Source organism: Monodon monoceros, unplaced genomic scaffold, assembly GCF_005190385.1.
Source record: "Monodon monoceros isolate NGI ecotype Baffin Bay Population unplaced genomic scaffold, NGI_Narwhal_1 Super_Scaffold_2, whole genome shotgun sequence".
NCBI lineage: Eukaryota > Metazoa > Chordata > Mammalia > Artiodactyla > Monodontidae > Monodon > Monodon monoceros.
Window position 1 is genome coordinate 44213176 of NW_021703776.1, and position 12902 is coordinate 44226077.

At 36.5% G+C, this 12902-nt stretch overlaps 1 protein-coding gene and 1 pseudogene across 4 annotated transcripts in view; one reads left to right on the forward strand and one right to left on the reverse strand.

Moving 5' to 3' along the window:
• UMAD1 (UBAP1-MVB12-associated (UMA) domain containing 1) overlaps nucleotides 1-12902 on the reverse strand; it is a 242159-nt gene that overhangs the window by 154299 nt on the left and 74958 nt on the right. The gene's annotated exons all lie outside the window — the stretch shown is intronic.
• Nucleotides 1588-5270, forward strand: LOC114901803 (annotated as a pseudogene).

A 12902-nucleotide genomic window follows, 5' to 3' on the forward strand; every position in this document is an offset into this window, starting at 1 on the left:
TCCCTGAAATTACCGCTTCACGGTGCAAAATAGGGGCTTTATAATCTGAAGAAGTTAATGTAATGTGCACCGCTGCTCAGGGACTCACAGTGGCACTGGGAAATGCTGCCATGCTATTACCTTAATTAATGTTTCCATCAAATGAGTGGAGTGCAAAAAAAAAAAAAAATTCATAACTAAAAGTCAGGGTTTAAAGGATTTGGAGAAACAATGAATTCCTGATTTCAACATTAGCTGAGGAAGACTTTAATTTCTGCTCTCAAACAGTCTTTAATTCTGGTAGCTACGTGTCAAGACACAAATGGATGCTGGATAAAGTTCAAAGATACTAAAATGATTAAGGAATCAGCTGACTGCTACACGTAGTAAACTGTAAAAAGTGTTACGACACTTCAGGATGGAAAAGGCAGATTATAAGACTGCACAGTGTTATGAACTGTTATGAAAGGTATATCCTACTCGAACTTGTTTGCCAAATTTCAAAATTCTTGAATTTAAGATTTCTACAACAAAGGCAATACCAACTTAAATTCTGAAATAATTTAAGACAAATAAAATATTATTCTAAGCTGTGGAGAGAAAACATCAATCTTGTAAGAATCAGTGTAAAACTAAATTTTAATAGTTTGAAGGAGAATTTGGGTGATTTTTATAGATTTTATGGACTTAAAAGTAATCTTGCAAATATATTTGGGTGGGGATAGAGAATAGCTGACTTTTAAAGGTTGTTATTACAAACAATAGTCATAAATTCTCACAAACCTTCCTTTGAGGTGAATGCAAAAAATACAGGTCTGGACCAAACACCAGAATTCTTTGCTTCCTATTAAAAGTTGCTACTGGCCAGTTCTCGAATCAAAGTGTTAGCAGAATTTCAAATCTGCCTCATGCCTTGAATGTAGGAGCAATTCCAGGGTTTCAAGAATTTTTAACAATCAAGGGAAAGAAGGGGGTTCACTGCATAATAATTAGATGCTAAACAGTCTTGACTTATTTAAGCTGCCTTTCTATTTTCCGCATTGACACAGGAACTATCAAGTTTACTCAGATTTCTCTTTGGGCGAGTCCTGGCTAACCTTCTGGGCTCCCCTGTGTACAGACATATATGTAGAATCTGAACATCTTTATAAGTTTCTCCAACCAACCACTGGCAAGCTGGGTCATTTCTTCTACTCTTCATGAATTCATCATCAATCCAAAGTGGCAATTTTAAAATCCTACAGTTTCTCTGAAGATCATGAAATACCTTGATTAGTACAGCCTCACAGTGTTTCTTTTTTACATATAAATTTTAAGAAAAACTAGCTTTTGATCCTGATGTAAATATTCCGATTTTCTAAACGTACTGCTTGACTCGCTATGTTATTAGGAACACCAGTCAGCTTCCTTGACAAAACTGATCTTGAGGAATCTAAGTTTTGAAAATACTTCTGACTGTTTTTAGACAGCAAATGTGCCGAGGTCAAACCATATGGCACAAGAGTAAATAATCAGTTGCTTCAAAGAAACACTTGTTGAGCTACTGACGTGTGCTACAAAGAACTATCTCAGTTTTTGGAGCACTACATGAAAGGGCAGGTGTTAGGAATGGGGAAAAATGCCAAATCTCACTTGAGGTTACAGCAGCTTACTGACAATATGGTGAATGTCACAGGGACCAGGCAAGGTAATGACGGTGAGATATAAATTGACTACGTGATTAAACATTAAATGTCTGATGCGACAGCAGTTCATTACTAAGTATTTATAGGGTCTCATCTGTGGTGTGTCAAATTAAAACTCTGATATTGTAACAAACTATGCTAACTTTCTACTTTAAAAATGCATTAATCCAAGCTACTTAAGGAATACTTATGTAACAGTTAAGCAATATTTTATTTATTCTAAAAGTTTATAATTTGTTCAGATATTGTACCTGAATACTGGTGCTGAGAAGTAAAAATAATTTCTTACCCTTTTCCCTAAAATTGCTGCCAGTTCTTTCAGGAATTCAAACAACAAGATTTCATTCCCTATACCCTGTCTCCTTCTTTTTATTTCCTTTCCCTGTTCTCTATCTCACCTGGGAATGTTGACCTTGAAGCCAATGGCTTGGCCTTTGGCAGCTACCATCTAATTCCAAATGGAGCCATGTCAAGGCAACTGCACACAGCAGGTGCACAAGAAATGCTGGCACTTTGCCATCAAGTGCAAAGACAGTGCCATTTTTGAGCATTAGCACCACCCCAGAGTGGATAAGAGCCAGGGGTTCTGGCCTGCAGAAAATAGGAAAGCAGGAAAAACACATAAAGAAATGCCTGTGTGCTTTGTGACTAAGGAGCCACAGCCCTAAGAGTAGCTCAGAAAAAGGGCAAATTATTGGTGAAGCTAAAGCAAGGAAATTTTCTTGATGCAGAGCATGTGGTTACATAACCGTAAACCACAGCATATTTGGTTACAAGGACAAAAAAAGTTCATTTGTATTCATTGCTTAATGGAAGTTTTTATACATCCATATTGTTGTGCAATACTTTAATATTGATGCAGCACCTAGTGTCAACTGACCTTGAACAACAGTCCATTAAATATCACCAGGCCCTGGTTGAATCAGTAGTTAGCATCAAATACTACCCTCAGGTGTCCAACTCAGAGACGATTTAAGCTTTATGACTTGATGAATATAGCAATGATTTACTTCTTGGCACTAAGGGCACAGGGAGAACAAGCTTCTGTTTTGTTTGTTTCAAGTCAGTGAGTCAGATCCAATACTGGAAAAATTTCAAAAAGTATACTAAATTCTTCCAATGCCTATACTAGGCTTTGGTCCTATATTAAACATCTTTAAGAAACTGGATTAATTATTTCAACAGCTAACTACTATTTAACATTCTACAGACCCTTTTATCAATTCAAATAACTATAAACCTATATGTATCAAAAAGACATTTTTGTATTAGTCTGGCTTTAGAATCTATTAGCTCAATTGAAAACATGAAAAACTGGGTTATGTTGTTGCTTTGTTTTAAGGTGACCAATAAGATAAAGTTTTGTTAACACTGGATTTTCCATCACATAATAATGGCTATGGTTTCTTAAAGACTCAGTATATGTAAGTGTTGGGCTAAGTTTTTGACATATACTGTCTCATTTAATCTTTACAACAATCTGATAAATTAGGCATTATTATTCCACTTTACAGATAGGAAAACTGAGGCACAAAGATAGTAATTGACTTGCCTAGACCAACAACTAATTAATGTCATGTGAACCAGAGCTGGATTCAGCTCTAATAAGCTCTGAGGTCTAGCTCCTGGTCACTAGGGTGGACAGTTTTCACTGGGCTCTCCTACTGTAATTCACCACAGGTAACTTGCAGGAAATTATCTGGTCCAATTAGCCAAAAGGATTACTCAGACTAGGCCCCTACCAAGCACGAAACACCATTCAGTAAGGAAAACCTCGATTAAACCCCAAGATGAGTTCTGTAAGTTAAACCTACAGACGTTTATTGAGCGCACGCAAAAGAGATGAGAGGCAAAGCCAAAAACACAGACCTCATTTCAAGAAAAAGAAAATATTCAGGATTAGTTAAAAAGAAGCAAATGTACCAACCTTATTATTAGGGTGTTTCTACATTTTATCTTAAAATGTGGCTACTATAAAATTATGCTACCTGCCCACATTCTGTACTCTTTCTTAAGTTACTATATACAAAGAGACAATATGACAAGCTTTAGAGAGACCAATTCAGCAAAACCTTATAAGTCAACAAAGCAAAAATAATTACTTTCTGATAGATGAAAATATAAGGGTAATTAAAACTTTACATATCTGAATGTATACATTAAAATAATAGTATGACCATTGGTGTGTCATCAAAAATAAATAAATAAAACTGTCAGAGGTGAAATGAATCAAATAACACTGAGTATTTCTTACTGATTTATCTGTAAATCTATACTGTGGTAGTAGTTTGTTTGCTCCAGGCTTCTGATCCTACAACATGACTAAACGTTATTTGCTCTGGAGATTAAATGACGGACAAAACAAAACAAAGCCCAGATGTAAGAACTCGTAGTGGGCTTGGGCAGAAACCTTGGCATTCTGCTGGAGAGAAGGAGAAACTGCTATTGAGTGAGCACCCATTCTGTACCCAGTGCTGGGCTGAGTAGTTTACATAAGTTATTGGATCTAAACATTTCAACAGCCCTACTGACACCACGTCATCATCATCCTTTCACAGCTGAGGTAACTGAAGCCCAGAGAGGTTAATTAACTCACCACAGTCCCAGCGGGCAAGTAGCAGAGCTGAAATTCAACTCCGGATGTCTGACTCATAGACAATGGGGCTCCCCCAAAATTAACATATAAAAATTATATATACACATAGTAATCTTAACTCCTTTTTCTCCAAAAGTGAGAGGATTCTCAAAATGTAGCTTTAGAAAAGCTGGGGGGCAGGGGTGCGACCCAATCCAAGGAAAGGAACACCCTCATGGAGTGAGGCAGCTACTGTGGCTGGACAAGCAGTGGGGTCTGTGGGGAAACCAGAGTCCCGATGACCTCCAGCCACCCCAGTTGTTTTCAGCTTGTTTCCTACCACCGGGGAATGGAAAGTGACCAGCTCTGTGAGCGGCCATTGGAAGCCAGGCTCCAACAGTCCTGGACGCGTTGGCAGAGGATGGCATCTGTCTTCTGCATTGTGGAAAAGCTCAGAGACACAGTGGCTCCCACCTTAACACACTGAGGAATGAGTCTGTTGCTTCCTATTTTGCCCTGTCACTCTATATGAAGACGTTAAGAAAAGAATTTTTGGATTCAAAGAGAGAACTTTAAAATAAAAAAGAATACTTTTTGGAAGAAACATTGATAGGAACCAGATGAGATGAAGAATAACATGTTCTGTGAATTGAAAACAAGTAAACAAGAGCTATCATGCACATCAATAAAGTAATTTGAAAAGCACATTGGAATAAAATAAATAAAGACAACTAGATGTTTGAAAGTACTGAGTGAGCAGATGCCATCTAAATAAGCAGAACTCCTCCATCTAAGGACATCTAGAAACTCAGCAGGTGAAGAAGCATTTAAATCCACCTTCATTAAAGTGGCAGGTAGAAAAATGGAGCTATAATCTGAAGATCCATGGTTTCGCACAAGAGCTGGAACTTAGGAGGAAGAAATGTAGCAATCTTAAAACTGAGCTACAAAAAATCCAAAGCGATCAGTCTCAGGAAGAGGATCTGACCAGCAGACATCTTCAAAGACCAAATATCTCAGGTCATAGTTAAGTAGCATTCATCTGGGAACTAAGGAGAGAGATGGCTAACTTATATCAGGACTTAAGTGCAGCCTGAACTACTAAGAACACTGAAAACTCCAAGTGCAATCAGGAAAGCCTTCATTCCAAGAGAAGGCATTGAAGTCACTGGGAAGGACAGCACAAAGTCCATTTGACGCAATGCTCAAAAGACAATCTTCTCTCACTAAATGCAAAGCACTTTGTTATAAGGATCATAGCTTCCCCTTTACCAGGAGATATAAAAGATTTTATCAGACAAAGCAATTCTCCAATCACAGACAGATAATGAGAGAACCATTCCTAACGACAGCACAAACTTTCAGGAACATGACTCCTATGGCAAAAAATCTATGGGAGCTAATTCATGGGTGTTCCCAAGAGCTCCTAAATTGAGTCAGGTAGTTTTTGGGGAGATTAGGAATAAGACTTTTGGGTCAACATAACCAAAGCTGCCTTTGTAAGAATTAATTCTGAAGAGATTCATATCTGGAGACGAGGATACGAGATTTTTCCCTACTTGTTCTCCAAGAAATGTGTATAACAAACTATAAAAGTGGACTTAGATTAAAAATTTGCTGAAATCTTTAGTCTTTAGTATAGAATATATATTTTTATTATATATATTAAGGTACAATATGTACCAATATATTGTCCCTTTAAAAATTACCTTTATATTATACTATCTTTCCTTCAAATATGATACCTTTACAGGATTTTTCCAGCTATAATATCTGTGCTTTCAAGAGTGGTATGCTATCAATCAACCAATATCAACTTTCCTCTTTGACTGACCTTGCAACAATATTCATTTAAGGTATAATCACTCTTCACGGACAAATCATTGTCTATTAAACAGTAATTTATTTGATGTGTTTCTGGAAATTTTTTTACATCACTGGTTTTATGAAACCCAAGTGTTCCATGAAAGAAACTACAAAAATAACACCACCCTATTCACAACACACTCGTTAAGCATACTTTTACGAATATAAGTAAAACACTTCATGATCTTATATTTACTATATAATACAATTCAAACTGAATTAAAATGCTTTTTGATATCAGAGTCTTAGGTCTTAGCTATTTCCTGAACATTGTGGGAGATTGGAAAGCATTTTTAGTTAATGCATTTGGGATTAAAACCACTGCTTTTAGGATGAAAAAATAAAGTTAATTGGCATATTTTGCTTCAATGACCAAAAGAAACATAAGGTAGCAGTGCAAATTAATGGAGATGGTAGGTAACTCTTGCGTTTTTAAGGGGGAGAATGGAAGAACAACGAAGATTATAAAAGCTTTTTAGGCTAGGCATTTGGTTTCAGCATGGTGTGGTAAAGGGCTTCATTCTAACCATATGCCTCATGCTCTTGAATATCTATGATGAAGCTTCAAATGAACAGTAACATTTATACACTTTTCCATAGAATGAAGAATGACAAATCTTCTGAATTTACTTAGGTGAAAGCCAATTAGGAGAGAGATTTAACTCTGGAAAGTAAAAGCACCAAAATATAGCTTAATTAAATAGGGAAGATAATTTTAAAAGCATAATCTTCCTATATTCATGAACTTCTTAAGGGCTCAAATCTAAAGGCCTTAAGTTAAAATAAAAAATCTTACCAATAACAAAGGCTACAACCCCCCGAGATACAGAAACCAGAGAATTTCTGGGAACTGAGAGGAGAGTCACATCCACACTAGGGGAAATCTGATGGCTTACTTTGACACCGCATTCCCCAAATCCCACTACCTTCGGACTCAGCTCTGAGACTCCATGAGCTAACGATGGTTTCCCTAGGATTACAGAACCAGGACAGTATCTCAAATAGAATGCTCTAAGTTAAGCCTATAGTTCTACAGTAACATCATAATAACTTTGCTAATAATAACGTGGATCAAAAGTTTTTTTAAAAGGTAGGGAAGAATAACCCTATACTTTGGAATTAAAGCATATACTGCTAATTCTTAACTATAACAAAAAAAAAAAAGAAGAAAAGAAAAAGGCAATTACAATCCTTTGAAAATGCGAGGAAATTAAAAGTTCAGAATTATCTAAAAGAACCAGAAATTACACTCATATTTTCTTCTCTAAAGAGAGATATTCATATTATGTATGACAGAAATCTCTAATTTTATCAATAAGTGGGAAGTCTGTCTTGGTCTGCTGTATCTGGATTCAATGTAAAGCAATTATAGTCCAATAAAGATGTAAAAAAAAAAAAGATAATATGGAATGGGGTGAAACAGGTAGGGGTATAGATAAAACATGAGTCATCAGTTGGTAAATATTAAAGCTGGATGAGTTCATGGGTATACAAGGAACACTCACAGTATTTTGTATACTTTTGTATATGTTTAAAATTTGTGATAATTGTTTAAAAACAAGACGACACTGTAGAAAACAGTTTGGCACTTTCTCAAAGGTTAAGCGTAGAGCTACCGTATGATCCAACAACTCTGCTACTACCTACGCTGCACATCTAACAGAACTGAAAGCAGGGATTTGAACAAATATTCGTACACCAATGATCATAGCAGCATGATTCACAATAGCTACAAGGTGGAAAACAACCCAAGTGTCAATCAACCGATGAATAACAAAATATGGTATATACACACAGTGGGATTTATTAAGCCAAAAAAGGAATGGCATTTTGTTACATGCTATAACATGGATGAACCTTGAAAACACTAGGTTTAGTGAAATAAGCCAGATATAGAAGGATAAATATTGTAGATTCCACGTACACGAGGTACCTAGAATAGGCAAATTCATAGAAACAGAAAATAGAATAGAGGTTACTAAGGGCTGGTGGGAGGCAAAATGGGGTTGTTACTGTTTGATGGTTAAAGAGTTTTTGTTGAGGATGATGAAAAAGTTTTGGTTACAGACAGCGGTGATGGTTACACAACACTGTGACTGTATTTAATGCCACTGAACTGCATATTTATAAATGGTTAAAATAAATATGATTTATGTATATTTTACCACAATAAAAAAAAAGAGGAATTAAAAAAAAGAAGACATTTCCAAGCTACTAATACAAATGAAGTATATTAAGCATATAAAATACATAAGTATAAACAATTCACATGTTTTTATAAACATTTAAAGAAAGGTTCAGTGACAGAGCTGAAAATTATTAAAGTATTTTAGCAGAATACCTAACTTCAATTGACATGAATGGCTAGCAGTAAAAACTGCCCTGGGATTAATTCTACACAGTGGCTGGTGACATACCAGCCTGTGTATGCATAATTATCACATATTGCTAAGTTTTCTGTGTAGCATCTATTTCATGTGGTCACATTAATTTCAAAACATGAGCAATGGCTATTACTAACAAGGGCACCACAATTCTAATTTAGGAATATGAAGTTTATATTGGTTTGCTTTGTTTTGCAGAATAACAATTGTCATGGCTGGGTGAAAGATACTCTCACTAAACCAATAAATAAAATCGACAAAGGAAATGCATCAGTGAAGCACTCAAAATGTCAGCCTTCAGTGCATACTTATAGCCTAGTAGTTTCTTCAGAACTATACACCAAGACCACTGATGTCCTTCCGAGGTTTAACTTGGCATTGAGCTGATTACCCGGAGACTCTGGAGTTTCCTGCCAGGTAAGGGACAAACATACCAACTGGGTATGGTGTGCTACTTGCTGCTGTTTTAAAAAACAATGCCAGATTGCAACACTCTTTGTGCACAAAAATGCCTGACATTTCTGGCTTAAGACCTTTTGGGTCTAATAAATAACTCCATTTCTAATGACAGAGGTTTCTTTCATTGATGGATTTATTAAATAAATAAGTAGTTCATCAGTTTACAGAATGTGTTATTTCACACAATTTAATATGAAAGAACTAGCAGGTGGTACTATTAAGAACCATCAGTAGTAGGAATTGTTTCATAGATGACCAACTTAATCTACATTTGGAACACTGCCATCCTTTATAAAGTTTTTCCATATAACACATTCAGAGTTTTAGTGCCCATCTACTCAGGGTGTTTATGAAATCCTTGTGCAGCTTTAAACTTGACCTATCCCACTGAATTATATTTTATGGAACTGTGTTAAAACTGCTGTGTATTCATCCAGACCACATTCTTTAAAGGAACTTCAAGCCAGGATCATGAATGCAATTTATGAAATCACTCAGCAGCAGCTGGAGAATGTTTTCAATGAGGTGGAAAATCAGACTGAATGTTGATCACCAAAAAAGGGTGGTTATGTTGAAGTCTATAAATTTAAACTGCAATGTTAAAGTCTTATTCACACTGATTTAAGTCATTTTTATTTTTTTTCTGTCACAAATACAACAAAGATTAAGGTTTAACATTAACATGGAATTTTAAAAACACCCAAAATGGCCATGATGTTATACATTTCTATTAGAAATTTTTATTATTTTTCCCATGTTAGAAGACTAATAGCAACTCATTAGAAAATATTTTACAGCATCCTAAAAGGCTAAAATATATTTTAGAGATCACTGATTCTCCAATTGACTTAGGCCATGTTTGTAAAATTGTACAATTTATAAAAACGTATTTTTATAAGCAAACCATTTCCTAATGGGTTGTGAAAGGAGAAAAATCAGTGCAAGAGAGAGGTTGGTTAACATGTTAAAACAGAACATGACTAGATACAATGCAGTAACCTGGATTTGATCCAGGGACAAAAAAAGGACATCAGTAGAAAAACTGGTAAAATCCAGATAAAGTCTGTGGTTTAGTTAATAGTATTATACCAATGTTAATTTCACAGTTCTGACAAATCTCCCACAGCTATGTTAGGTGCAGATGAAGGATATAAAGAAACACTCTGTAGCATTTCTGCAACTTCTCTGTAAGTCTAAAATTATTCCAAAATGAAAGTTTATTAATTTTTAATGTTAATTGAATATTGGTAGCTTCTGCAATCCCCTTCTTCTCTACCTTTCCTGTACCTATTGCTTGTGACAAATGTTATTTTCCAGAGTTGGCCACCAAATCTCCTGTCACATGTTCTTTTTAGCCACATTTCCCCATTAAGAACTAGCATTTACTTAGCCATACTCTTGAATCTGAGATCACCCTGAGTCTACTTTAACCAACGAAACATGGTGAGAGTGATGCTATACCAGTTCTAAGTGTAGCTCTTAACTGGCTTGGTAGCTTCACCTCCTACCTCTCTGAATGCTAACTCTTAGAACCCAGACACCATTTTATAAGAAACCCAAGCAATGCAGAGAGGCTACATACAGGTTCTCTTTTTCACAGCGTCAGCTTGAGCCAGAATCAACCAGCCCCCATGAGAGTAAGCCACTCTGGACATCAAGCCCAGTCGAGCTTTGTGATGACAGCAACCCCAGCCAACACCTGATTACAACCACATGAAAGAGCTCAACCAAGCACTGCCCAGCTAAGCCCAGACAACCCACAGAACTATGAGAGATAACAACTATGAGAGATAACAAATCACTGTTTTATGCCACTAAGTTTATGGTAGTTTGTTACACAGCAAAAGATAATTTGGACACGTAATCATCAAAAAGGAAACTGCTACCCAGATGAATTCATGGAAGGGTTGAAAATAGAAGGTCTGAAAAATAGAAGAACTGAAAAAATAATAATTGTTTCTACTTTCACTTTACTATTCTGCCTATTTCTTTCTTTTCACAGAATTTATTGATTATAGCAGTTACGGACAATAAGCGATTTTCAGGAAAAAATACTCAACTAGAACTTCATGGGAGAATCTACATTTTCACATTAACCAAGAGTCAAACATATCAGTTCACTAAATACTTTCTTAAAAGGGACATGAACTACTCATTGCATTTGCTTACTAAATGACAAGAATATTTTACTGACTCCCAACAGCTAGAGCAAGTAATCCAAGCAGAAGCTATAAAAATACTTATCTAAAATTGACTATATAATACAAAATAATAATAGCTGATATTTACCTCAGATATTCCTCACAGTCCTATCAGGTGGCTCTTCTAACTTTTTTTTTTTTTTTTTTTTTTTGCGGTACGTGGGCCTCTCACTGTTGTGGCCTCTCCCATTGCGGAGCACAGGCTCCGGACGCGCAGGCTCAGCGGCCACGGCTCACGGGCCCAGCAGCTCCGCGGCATGTGGGATCTTCACAGACCGGGGCACGAACTCGTGTCCCCTGCATCGGCAGGCGGACTCTCAACCACTGCGCCACCAGGGAAGCCCTAACTTTCTCTATTTTATCAATAAGGAAAATGAAGTTCAGCAATATTAAGCAACATGCCTAAGGTCACCAGTTCAGTCTGGGTAGGAGCTAAGCTTCAAATCCAGTTTGTATCCACGGTCCAAACCCTTCCACCACACCTCTCCTGATTATGATATTTTTCTACTTCAGGTTTCTTTCATACATTTTAATAGACTAGTAAAAATATTCTGAATCACTAATCAAATAGTATATTTTAAACTTGGTGTAACATCCCATTCCATAGAAGAGATATGTATTCTTTAAAAAAAACTTTGTTCTGTAAAGTCTTTTATTGGGCCAGTTGCTATAAGCCACTCTGGTTAGAGTGATTTTGTTGTAGCACTTGAATGAACTAAGGTAGGTAGCTATAAATAATAGGCAATTTAGCAGAATCTTTGGGGTTAATTACTAATAGCAAATTAAATACCTACGAGTCTTGACATAACACTCTAAAATGTAAAATGACACGATCGTCTTGATTCTACCCCTAAAAATATCTCTAGAAGCAGTTTTTTACTCCTTTCATCTTAATTATGCTCGTCCGGGACTTCACCACTTCTTGACTAGACCATTGCAAATGGCTCCCAAAGGTCCTCTGTGTCTCGAACATATTTTCTCTACAGACCATGTCCCATACTGTGACCATAATTCTGTCCTTAAAGCATATTTTTGATCCTTTTGCTCCTTGCACTCAGACAGAAAATACTTTCAAAGTATTTGAAAATCGAAGTTCAACAATTTTAGTAAAATATGCAAAGCTCCACCTCCCACTCCAGCTGCTGCCCCTCTCTGGTCTCAATCATCTTTCAGGTATCACTTCTCACTATATTCCATCGAATATTATTTGCTCTGAAAATCATCATCTTTCATTTTTCTGCTTAATATTGCTTAAACTCAGGTTGATTGCTTTTTCCCCAAGTTCTTTTTTTTTTTTCAACAGAAAATTCATGCTTCATAAGCTGATAGCACATGCTTACTTTTTAAGCTCAATCATTCATAACAGGTCACTTGGCTCAGATCAGGAAGGGAGGAGGAGAGAGAGACTGACACCCAGTGCACCTTTGAAGAGGTCAAATATGGGGATGTAGGCAATTTTTTTCTCTAAAATAGGAATGAACTAGGCAAGTATGGATGCCATTAAAAATAAGTAGGTCTAAAGGTAGAGAAAGGAAAAGGAGTTTGACGAGACAAGATCATCTGCTTAGCATGAGTACCAGAAGAAAGCCCAAGAAGATGTGAACAAGTCCGTCAGCCTCTGCGGGTCCAGTAGCACAGTGGTTCTCAACCTTGGCTGAACACTGGAATCACGTGGGGAGTGTCTCACCATGCAAAATGTACTCTAGAACAATTACATCAGAACATTTAGTGGTGGAACCAAGGCACTGGTATG